This window comes from Acyrthosiphon pisum, chromosome A1 (genome assembly GCF_005508785.2).
Source record: "Acyrthosiphon pisum isolate AL4f chromosome A1, pea_aphid_22Mar2018_4r6ur, whole genome shotgun sequence".
In the NCBI taxonomy this organism is placed as follows: domain Eukaryota; kingdom Metazoa; phylum Arthropoda; class Insecta; order Hemiptera; family Aphididae; genus Acyrthosiphon; species Acyrthosiphon pisum.
Genome location: NC_042494.1, coordinates 7113823 through 7126065, shown reverse-complemented (window position 1 = coordinate 7126065; position 12243 = coordinate 7113823).

The following is a 12243-nucleotide window of genomic DNA, read 5'->3' as shown; positions in this document are numbered from 1 at the left end:
CTCACTCCGTATACCACACCGAGCACGTTTTTCTTTTTACATCACTGTGTATAACGATGTTGACGACGATGACGATAGTAATAGTAATAGTAATAATAATAATATTATGTGCACATCGAGTGCCGAGGCGGCGGCGGCGGTGGGGCGCATGCGCCACCGAGTGAGTGCAGTACACACGCCGCCGAACCAGTTGCGTGTCGAAACAAACCGCACGCCGCCGCCGTAGTCCTCGTCGACGTCGCCGTGCGTATTATACCATCCGCGGCACTGCGCGCGGTAGACACGACCATCGCGAGCACGGTGTGTGATTGTGTGTAAACGTGTGTGCGTGTGTGTGTTTTTTAAAATTTTTTTTTGTCCACGCGTAATTTTCGGCACCCACCAGTGTTTCCGCCGTCCGCGAGTGTAACGGGGATAAGTCGAGTTTTTTAAATCAAAAAATCGCAACGACAACCATCGAGAATATCTTTCGAGTCACCCGTATTTTTCGGAAATAATAAACCGTCGTCGTCGTCACTGTTTCATATTATAATAAGATACGTGTCTCGCACGCTCTACTTATCTATATATAGTGTACGAATTTTCCGGCCCACAAAGGGGTCGGGATCGGGTTCGTCGGGGGCGGATTTCCCCGCATCCGGCGCGGGGAAGAGTGGCGGTGGTAGAGGAGGAAAAATATATTACGAGAAAAGGAAAAATCGCTCAGAAATCTTCGTCCTAGTTCGTCTGTATATCTATCGTAGTACGATTCAATATTATAATATTATACGCCGACCGACCGCTGCCGGCCCGCCCGCCGCATTACTCGCGTGTTTGTTGTGTTAATACGTGAGAGTGAGACTTTGGGTTCCTTCCGGTTTCGACCGTCCGTACGAGAACAAAATATAATACTATGATTTGCGCCTGTAGGATTCGATTTGGATTACCATCATGTACGGTAAGTGCAACGAATGTCCTTATAATTTTATTGTATTACACTTCTGCTGCAGACGACGATCGGTCATAGATCGGTTACCCGATCGTCGGCTACTATAAGTTCTTATGTTTACGCTTAATTTTTGCTGATTTTATATTATTGTGCAACCGATTCGATGGTAGTAATAATTATCCCCTCGAGTGCGATGAATAGAACATGCTAATCCATGTCAATCAGTAATGTTATGGTAAAAATTTGAAATATTATTTGTTGACATCGAATTTCGTGTTTAAAACTCATTAACTTATTATATTATATTGGTAAAGTCACTTGCAAGAAAGTACAAATTGTCAAATATTTTAATGATCCATATAACGTGATCTTCCAGTTTTCAATTTATTATTATATAGATATTATGCCTAATGCAGTTGCAGAATGAATATTATATGGTATTTTTATTATTATACTATACCTTTCGTAAAGTTAATCTTCAGTTAAATTATATAAGTTTAAATAACTCATTAGATTACTTTTTAAAAATAATGAAGACACACGAGAAGCTTTATCGAAGTTTATAATATTAATATTAGCATCGCTTACAAATAATAATAACATGTTGTTAATTGCAATTAAAAAACTACGAATATAATTTAGTTTATTAAACTCATTTTCACTAAAGTCAACATTTAAACAACAGTGACGTTTGAAAATCATACACAACTTTCATTTAATATCGGACTACCTATATTATATCGACAGGTACATGTAAGACGTGTAAACGACCCTTAAATACAATTTGAACAGTAAAATATTTTAACAAACGTTACTATTGCGTGAATATCGATACCCGAAGGTATATTTTTCACCGTAACATCTTAACGCCGATTATATTTTCTATGTACTTTCGCGTGTCTAATACGGGGCTTATATATATATACTGAATATAGGTATACCCTTAGCTAATCATTAATCTGTCGTCAAAAACGTCTACCAATCGGCTATCGACTGTGACATTTTCATAAAAATATCTTACTACCGTTCGGCACGAACCGATGAGATTGTTAGTCCGACCTCTCGACGGTCGGTCGGACGATATTTTATTCGGTGTGTGTAGGTGAGTCGTTGTCGTTGCCGTCCAGTGATTTCGAAAACGAAAGTGAATAGTATTTGAATACGGTCTGGCTATTCTATACCACCGCCGTCACCGCAGTGAATAGAATACAGCCCGAACCTTTTTTTAATCGTACCGGTGGCCTTGTAATACATATATATTATGTTCTATAACGATTTTCGAAGTAAAACGAAACATACAGAGATCTATATACATATAATATGTATATATGATTAATAATGATATATGCGCGATATTATACTAATGTCGGACGCGCTGACGATTATTATTTCGTGGATATATTACATTTAAGACGACAATGTAACGTTCGCGTAGGATAAAAACGTCGAGACCTTATAGGTTTTGGAAGTCCTTCGGGCTTAGGTCATCCTCAAGAACTTTACGGCACGTTAAACGTGTTTTAATGTCGAAACGATATTACTCCCAACGTGTCACCTTAAAAGCGCCTCTCGGCCTTAATGTGTGTTCTTGAGAAAACTTCGAACTGTTTGGATAGTGTTATAACATTACGAGTTCGGAGTCGGTCTGTGTACGAATGAATGCATTGAGAAAATAAAACACGAAAGTACTTTTCAACGGATTTGGGAAGTAACAATTCATAACAACACAAATGTGTTCATAATATTGCATATCATATTATATATTTAATATTAATTATATTATACACTTAGGATTAATAACTGTCGAACGTTATTGTAGTCAAATGGTTGTAAATTGTACCACGTTTATATTTCACGTACCGATTATGATATACGCGTGTGTAGTTATAAAAAGAATACCTATAATTGATGTGGCTGAAATGCACATCATTTGAAATCAATTTTACAAATATTACAACATCGTAATAACATAATGTCTCGACTTTTAAAATTCTCGCGTCATCCAAAGTGATGTGATAAAATTCAGACAATATCCGACGGTCTGCCGCACGGACAACAACAAAAAAAAACACTCACCACTACCACTACATAATATGTTCGCTATCTAATCACCCGTTGTGTTGACCTAATTCTAAGTTCGATTGCGCCATCGCGTGGTACAATTCCGCGGAAATAAAAACGTGGCTGAGAGGTGTATTCTCATTGCAAACACGAAATAACATATTATATACCGCTATTATGATATAGTATACGGTCGCGGATTTCCACTCGCGAAAGAAAACATACGCGTTTATACACAACATTACAGTTTTATTATTTATAATTTATCACATAGTAATTAATATTATGATACATACCGGCCATCGCTCGCGACAGATCTGTTATTCGTGGATCAGGTTCGCGTGTGATGGAGATACCTATACAATGATATATTATATACCAGCCATTCAGTCCATCGCAGATATTCAAGAGTTTTCGCTTGAGCTATAACATTTACTTCTAATCTGTAAAATATGGGCCTCGATGTTATAGACACTCGTAAGAGAATAATAATTATGATAATGTGACCCCTGATTATTATTGACGTCAATTTTTTTTTTAATCGGTCTTTATAGTTCAGAGAAAATGTGAAGAAAAATTCTCTATCGATCGATGCATTTGCAGTATATACGTATACATTGTCTCACCGATTATGGTCAAAACAATTTACATACAAATTCGTTGTCCTGAACTGCAATGTAGGCGCATCGTCGCAACGCTGTTTTTCTGAAACTAAAATATTTTAAAAATCACTCAAAGAAAAGCGTAACGAGAAATTATAATGGTTTTTTAAAAATTAATATTGAAAAATTACCACAGGTGGATTGGCTTTGTGCACGCGACCCTTTTAACGTCAACCACAAAAGTGGCGCCCCTGTAATATTTTTTATCCGATAAAATTATATTGTTTGTGTGTAAATATAGAGAATATGGTCTAAAATCGCTTATGAATTCTGGCCCAATTAATTAGTTTTAAAAAAATTCTTTTTAATGATATTGAAGCATACTTCCAATTTTTGTATAATATTTACTACACGATATTATATTTATAATTACTGTAAACATCAATCGCGCCGGATTGGTACCGAGTTGAACATAGTATATTATATACATTGTTTTTTTATGTAGAGCCGATAAGTATATTTATTCATATATTATTGTCTCAAGATTTTTTCGGTGTATAGGTCACTTGCAACAGTTCAATCTAGTCTTAACCACAATTTTGATATGCTGACTGCGGCCATCACACTGGCACTAGGTATATTATATAAAAAAATTGTACTGGGTCGTCGTTAGATCGTCGTTTGTAGAGTTAATATGTCGTCGATCGCATAATATGATGACAAATTTGAGTGAACGTTTATTATAAAATATAAATGTCATCAAATGCAACTGTGTATGCACACAGAGTTTCGATTTATCATGACCACTGACGGAGGGGAGACGGGGTTGTTATTAGTAGTAAATAGTTTTGTCGATCCTTACACAAGATATTTTGTTAAATTTAGTCTCAAACACATATTTTACATTTATATTTATAGGTAATAAATATATATTTATAATTATTTTATCAATTTACTTGGTAATTTATTGTAAGGGTAGCGCATACAATTTTTTAGTTTTATGGTCTATTAATCATATATAATATGCGGAGTTTATTCCCTAAACAAAATTTACTGATCCAATCATTTACACATCTATACTATGTTTGCTACTAATCGATCTCTCAAAATCACGCGCTCTCGGATGTATGGAGTCATTCCGAAATAACAATTACTCATAAAAAATCCTCACCATTCTTAGTGACGGAAATGTTCGGTATCGAACCTCGTATAGTCATCTGAACCACCTTTTTTATTATTGTTATGGCATCACTACATGGGGGCTAAACTGTTTGTATACTCTGCTTAGTCCCCATGCAGCATCATTTATTAAACAATAATAATATATATTCGTAGAATGACCCTCGCCAGAGACCATTTTCCTCATCGTTTGCTATAGATTATATATTTAGGCTCGAGGCAGCACTAAGGTGTACAACATTTTACATTTGGCAAAGCCACAATAAGTATAGACAAGGCGTGCTCCACCTTATTCCCTCATACTTATATACGTATCAATACTATAATAATATTATTATGTCTTCTCGATCTGACTATACTCCGCCACCCTGGAGTTCTCGTACTATTGCCCATTTTTTTTTTGCGGACCAGCCGGAGCCCTGGAACATTTGAACCAACCTATTGGCGAAGGTCAAATATTTATACTTTATGCATCGTACATATGTTTTCTCGTCAGAACCCGTATTACGCGCTGTATGTAGTATATTATAAATAAATGGATGGATAATATTTTTTTTTTTTTTGGAGATGTTTTGCTTGTACGGATTCCCGCGTGTACAGGAATTGCGGTTCGAGCGAATTCGCACCGAAACCCCCCCACCAGAATATCACATCAGATTCTTTAGGTCTCGATACTCCATGGTAACCATGTTACGGTGGCATGAGACTTTTTCCCATTTGTTTTATCGGCACAGACCAAAAATCGCCGATCGGCATATTTTTGCAGAGAACTATATAATAATATTTTATTATTATGATATAATATTATATAAACACAGTTCGATTGTCCATATGATACTCAACTATATTGAATGTTATATATGGAAATATATTATTATGCGTGACTCAAACGGTTAGGTTTCTACTGGCTATCAGCGTCATAAAGTCTATAAGCTATATATTGCTTGTATTGCTAAAGAAATTTATATCGGCACCGGCGAATATATCACATATTATATATCGTTATATCACACTTATTTCATACACGATGGATGGATACTCTTCAATACACCCTCTTTCGAACTGTAATATTTTATTCTAAGGATTAAGTCTCTTAAAAATATGTACCTATTTATATATTGTAAAATGTTGATCTAAAATTAACAGTAAAAACATTTAGTAGGTATATAGTTTCTAAGCAATTATTATTTTCTTTTTTCAATATTGGAAAAATGTGATAATAATTTTTAATTCCGGCTCCCTTTCAAATGGCAATTATAATTTTTATTTTTTTTTTGCCGGTAAAAATATTATTTTTTCATAAAATATATTTAATACTAATATTTTTCATTTTCATTTGGTTGTATATCATGAATACATTTCTCAAGCCATTTAATATTATAATACGTTTTATACGTAGGTCCTTGTTCATCAATATAATCGTATTATACATGTATAATATATATATATAGGTACCTAGAAGCCAATGAGCTGCAATAATCTCCTGTTGTACAATTCTCCACAGCAGATAGGCATGGTCGTGTTTTCCATCAAATGTACCTAGGATATGTACACAAGGTATTACGTAAGTGTAAAAATTCCGCGTTTTTTTCCTCGTAACATTATAATATATAGATACTCGTAGAATGGTTTTTTTTAATAGATCTTCGTGATGCTATTGTTCTAACGTTTGATTTACGACCCTGAAAGAAGTAGTTTTCGTAAAAAAATCTAAGTATCCACCTATGAGGGCGGCCATGATTTTAGAAATACGAAAGAAAGATAACGATGCGGTCGTTTAAGCGAATGCGAAATGACCAATACACCTTAATTGTTATAGACGCACAATACAGTTTTGAACGTGCAGACTTATAATTCGTTTGTTTATCAATAATTGTGACTTAATGAAAAATATACAATATATATAGAGGTACGAAAATCAAAATGTTTTATACCTAGCAGTGAACGTTGTATTTGACAATATATGGCTCTCAGTTTAAGGACAATTTATATTTTATCGTCGTAAATTTTATTTAGAACAGCAACAAGAAAACGTTTAATGAATGCGTAAAATGTATTATAATTATTTTACTAACATAAGTTATTAGTTGGAGTAAAAGTGACGCTGAATTGTGATCAAGGTGAGTGTAAGGGAAAAATTGGATAGGTACTCATAGAGATATTGAAATTAAGTATGAAATTAAACTCGTTTATAAACAACCCATTAAAATAGCTTGTATTGAGTAAATAATTTTAATTGAGCCCAAACAAAAGCCTTACTGGTTAGTGTGAGTATATGCACATTAACATGATGCACCTATAATTTATACGTTATAAAGAAATTATAGAAAACCTTCCTTGTTTAATAATTAAATATATTATTGTTATAGTTGATCGATCAACAATAAAACATTTCATATCGTGTATTCATGTTTACTAGAACAATATTTCTAATAATATTTTATGTTTGTTTACTTTTACAGGTAGTTGTATCCATTAAACGTACTCTTTATTAGAGAGATAATATTGTTATTATTATATACCTATAAGTGCATAATATATTATTAATTAATTTTTTTTGATAGCATATGTTAAATATTTTTAACATTAAATAAACCGAATATAATTTCAACACCTGTTATATTTAAAATCAATAAAATTAATAATTAAACATTTAAAACTAATAATAATGACATTGGTTTGGGATCAAGTTATAGTATGGAGGTCAAACGAGATTAGTTTTAGTTGATACATTTAACCAATACTCTGTAACTACTGTCCTTTTTATTACTTACGGTTCATAATTTATAGATATTTATTTTTAAATTCATTCAAGCAATGCTATTAGTATTATTTTATTTTAATACGAAGGAAAATACATGTTTTTTGAAATGTATAGTGATGTTATTGGTACCTATGATTGTTCGAAAACGAAAGTGTAAGTTAACAGTATATGATAGTATAATAGTTTAAATATATTAAATAAGAGCATGACACGTGTTCATAATCGAGCAATTTTATTTCAATAACATATAATTATTTTCCATTTTTTTGCATCAAATTAAAATCGTACAGTATAAATTTTGTTTTCGAAAAACACCCAAAATGTAATTATAATATTATTGTATAATTTCAATACTGCATATTTCATGTAAAATCAAACTCTTTTAATCACACATATTACGAAATTAATTACAGATTGTATAATGTTCCAAATAAAAATATTAAAATTGATGATAACATAATATAACTGTTTCTATATTATAGGACATTCGTATGTAGGTGTATACAAAATTTCCGCAGTTAGGTAATACCTATATCTACGATGTTATAAAAAATTGCAACTGTGTTCAATTATTGGCGATTGACGAAGACGCTGTTGATATAGGTACCTACTTCCTTAGTTCAATACTTACCTATACTTACCAATACGGGTATGCTCATAATAATAAACTGTAGTACGTCTTTACCCACAGAGCTATTTTGTATTTATAAAATATATATAATATATATCTAATAATAATATAGCCAGTCATTATGAAGTCACATTATTGGCGTGAATCTACGGCTAGAATCAATAACAACAATAATAATCGACATATATAGAGACATGTCTTTGGCTGGATATGTATAAGTACATAGTATATAGTATGCACTATGTATATTATTATACAGCGGACGAGAGTGGGACGTGGATGGAAATGGTGGCCTCGAACATCGTTGTAGGATGACAAGATCGCGTTATTATTATTGCTCTCTCACCATAGCACGGAGCTACGCTTGCCAAGGTCAGCGAAACTTGCACAATTTTTTCTTTGCACAACTAAATTCGTACATACACTCCAATGGTATACATCAATTAAGTATATAATATGATCATACAACGCGTCGTGTCTGTATTATCTCCCTTTTCCTTTCTTTATTTACGCGTATATATTGATATGTAATAAAAACTAATTACAAATTTATATTAACTATAGCCTATAATAGGCGTGGTAAATTATATTGTGATGTTTTTATCCAACGTGTACACATACATTATTATTTATTAATCATTACAATTGATGTTTATCATTCGACGATAAAGTTGAATATTTCATCTCACGATTAGGACTCGGCTGTATAATTAGGTATGTATAGCACTATAGCTCATATTATGGTATAATATAGGGATATTCGTTTTTCTACGTTTCCTCGACGTTTTTAGTTCAAACTGAAAATTAGGTTTATGTGATAAAAATGCCTCAACACCAAATAGGTACTAGTATTTATAATCAACGTCACTAGATAAATATCATATTCATATACCTATGTGTATACGTGGTTTATTCTTATAAAGTATTTTAATAATTGCGGCTTGCGCATAACTCCGTATAATGTCGTATTAAAAACTCGGCTTTCAAAATTGCTTTAAATATGAAGCATGACTTTTTCATGTTATGATTTAGAATTACCTGTAATAATATTATAATAAATAAATATATTATATTTTTTTGTCCACGCATAATTAAATACAATTTTCTTAAAACGTTTAAGCTTTTCAGTCTGAATATATTATCAAAATGCATGTGTTCATCATATAAGGACTACCTAATGCATATAATATAATACCTATGTAGATACACATCATGTCCTTTAATTTTAACCAATATAGTATACCTATTGGTTTTATAATTATATTTAACAATCACTTCGTTAAAGGCTCGTAAAATGCACTTTTTAATAAATACTTAATAATGTCTGTGGGTTGAATAAATAATTTAGTATTTAGGTACCTCAGTCATGGGCTATATAACGGGTAAAAATTTAAATTGGTTAATGTTAAAATGTCTTGTTAAAAAAAAATGTAGGTTCCTTATAGTTTGACATTTTTCACACTAATATATAGTAGTTTATGGTTTAGTTAATTTCTTATGTAATTGACTAAAATTCTAATAGTTACGCACTTTATAATATTTTTCAAAACACAGTGTTATTCAAGCAAACGTTATCGATATAATAATTTTTGTTTTATTTTTTGTGAACTAATTTTCATTGTTTTGTTTGTGCAATTTATCTTTTTTATAATTTTATTATGGGTATACGTATATAATTCTCATTATTTTCTATGTTAAATTTTACTTTTTTTTTTCATATACATACATATAATACGTATAATTACATATTTACCTAAGTATTTACTCAAAGCGTAGGTATTATATATGATAAATTCGGTTTATACATTTTTTTATCATTTTGTATGTACCTACGTATTATATAATGAAATAATGACATTTGACCCAAATTATTACTTAACTCGGTGCAGCAACTAGTGCTGTGTAAAAAATTATTTGAGGCATCATATTGTATACTTTTTACTGTATGTAGGAATTGTTATTCACACGGCGTTTATATCATCACACTAACGTGCCATGCCGATCTAGTGCCAAAACTGCGTGTATGCAAACACATAATTTATATATATTCAAAATTACAATAATTAATTGAGTTATAGGTACAGGTGTACGTTCAAATTCCTAGTCTTCTAGATCAAATAGACAAACGTAAATATATTTTTTTTTGTAATATTAATACAATATATTATAATGCATATAAATACATAACGGTGGAAATTATTTCATAATTACTAGGTAATTACTAATTAGTATATATAATATAGGGTAATACGTGATTATAATATATATATATATGCATGAATTAACAGTATGAATTAATAGAAAAACACGGTTGGTTTGGATTCACGAAATGTTGCAAAACCAAAATACAAGGATTAATAAAAGATTGTGGTAAATTTGATGAGATAAATCAGAAAAATTATATTTTATTTAACTATAATACTATATAGTGGATACCTACATATAAAGTATTCAATGTTCCATGCTATAGTGAGTAATGTCTACGATAATCATCATATACCTACAGTTGAAGTATATACACACAAAATTACACACAGAAATTACATTTAAAGGTAAGTGTCAGATTCTCGTGACACACTGACACATTCTGTATGTGATCCTATAATGATATGAACTGCATATACTATAATACGATATGGGTTGTAAAGAAATTATCGCTAATCTTGTATTGTTATATAGACACACATAATACGTGTATAATTATACCTTGTATAATATACAGGTTGGGTCACGGAAATAGTGCCAAAAAATAATAGTCATAACTTAGGTTATTTCAAAATTACAATTATTCTATTAATATTTAATTATAAACAAATAAGTGCCATTTTATTTTTGAAAAAGTACATTGAGCATAATATGACGTATAGGGGGCCAACGCACATCCCCATAACGTGATATGACCATATGAGGCAGCCGGGGAACCTCTTGCGTACGACGTTCATTGTGGCCAATGGCAGTGTGAGAAGGTTTCCCCATCATATTTAAACCAAACATCCAATAGTGTGATTGTTTTTCTTCTTTTACGCAACTTTGGTTGCAAAAAGTTATTTACCTCATAATTTATTGTTTTCCGGTTCGGAAATTCACCGTGACGTCCGATGTTGAAGTGAGTTTTGAAGTTTTACACAAATGCGTCGTACGCGAACACACCGTAAACGATACTCCACTGTCTGCTCCATATTCCATTATGGTGCTAACAAAATGGCATTATCAGACGGATCGCATGAGCTTATCTAGACCTCCCCACTCTCATTTTACGTTAAAAAAAAACCCTATCTATTTTTGGTCCTATTCCTGTGACCCATCCTGTATATAATATATATATATTATATTATATATTAATGATATATCTACGAGGATAAACGTTTCATTACACTCTATTCGGATTTCTTTGATCTTTGTGTACAACATTTCACTCTCAAAACATATAAGTAGTAAGTTATAAAAAAAAAATCGTTGCATAAAAAAATTCATACAAACTCTGCCGGTGGTCTGTCGTTTTTAACACTCCTCTGTATATTCAAGGTCAAGGCCGGAAGCATTAGAAAACATTTAAGACAGTAGGAATTCTATGTGCAAAAAAAATCGGATTAGGAAAAATGACTTGCCATCATTATAATTTATAGCCATATATATATATATATATATGCACCTATTATGCCCACACCTTACTATTTCAACATTTTACTAGAGCTACTTTTATAATTTATATTTATATTATTTGTATTATCCACTTGAATGTTGTATAACTATGCACGCTATCAATCTTACATTGTTGACATCTCACAATATATTGTTGTTGATATTTTGACTATTGATTTACGAATATTTTGATTTGGTATTTTTTGGTTATAATAAATTATCGTTTACTATTGTAGTCAGTGGCGCATCCAGCGAAGGGGGTTGCAACATTTTCATTAACAAATCATTTTTCAGATAAAATTTGTCAAAAATTAATTCTTAACAACCCCCCCCCCCCCCAACCAAAAAAAAAATTCTGGATACAACTGATTGTAGTTATATTTTATAACATATAATATTTATAAAAATAAAACGTACGTTAAGTCGTGATAATCAT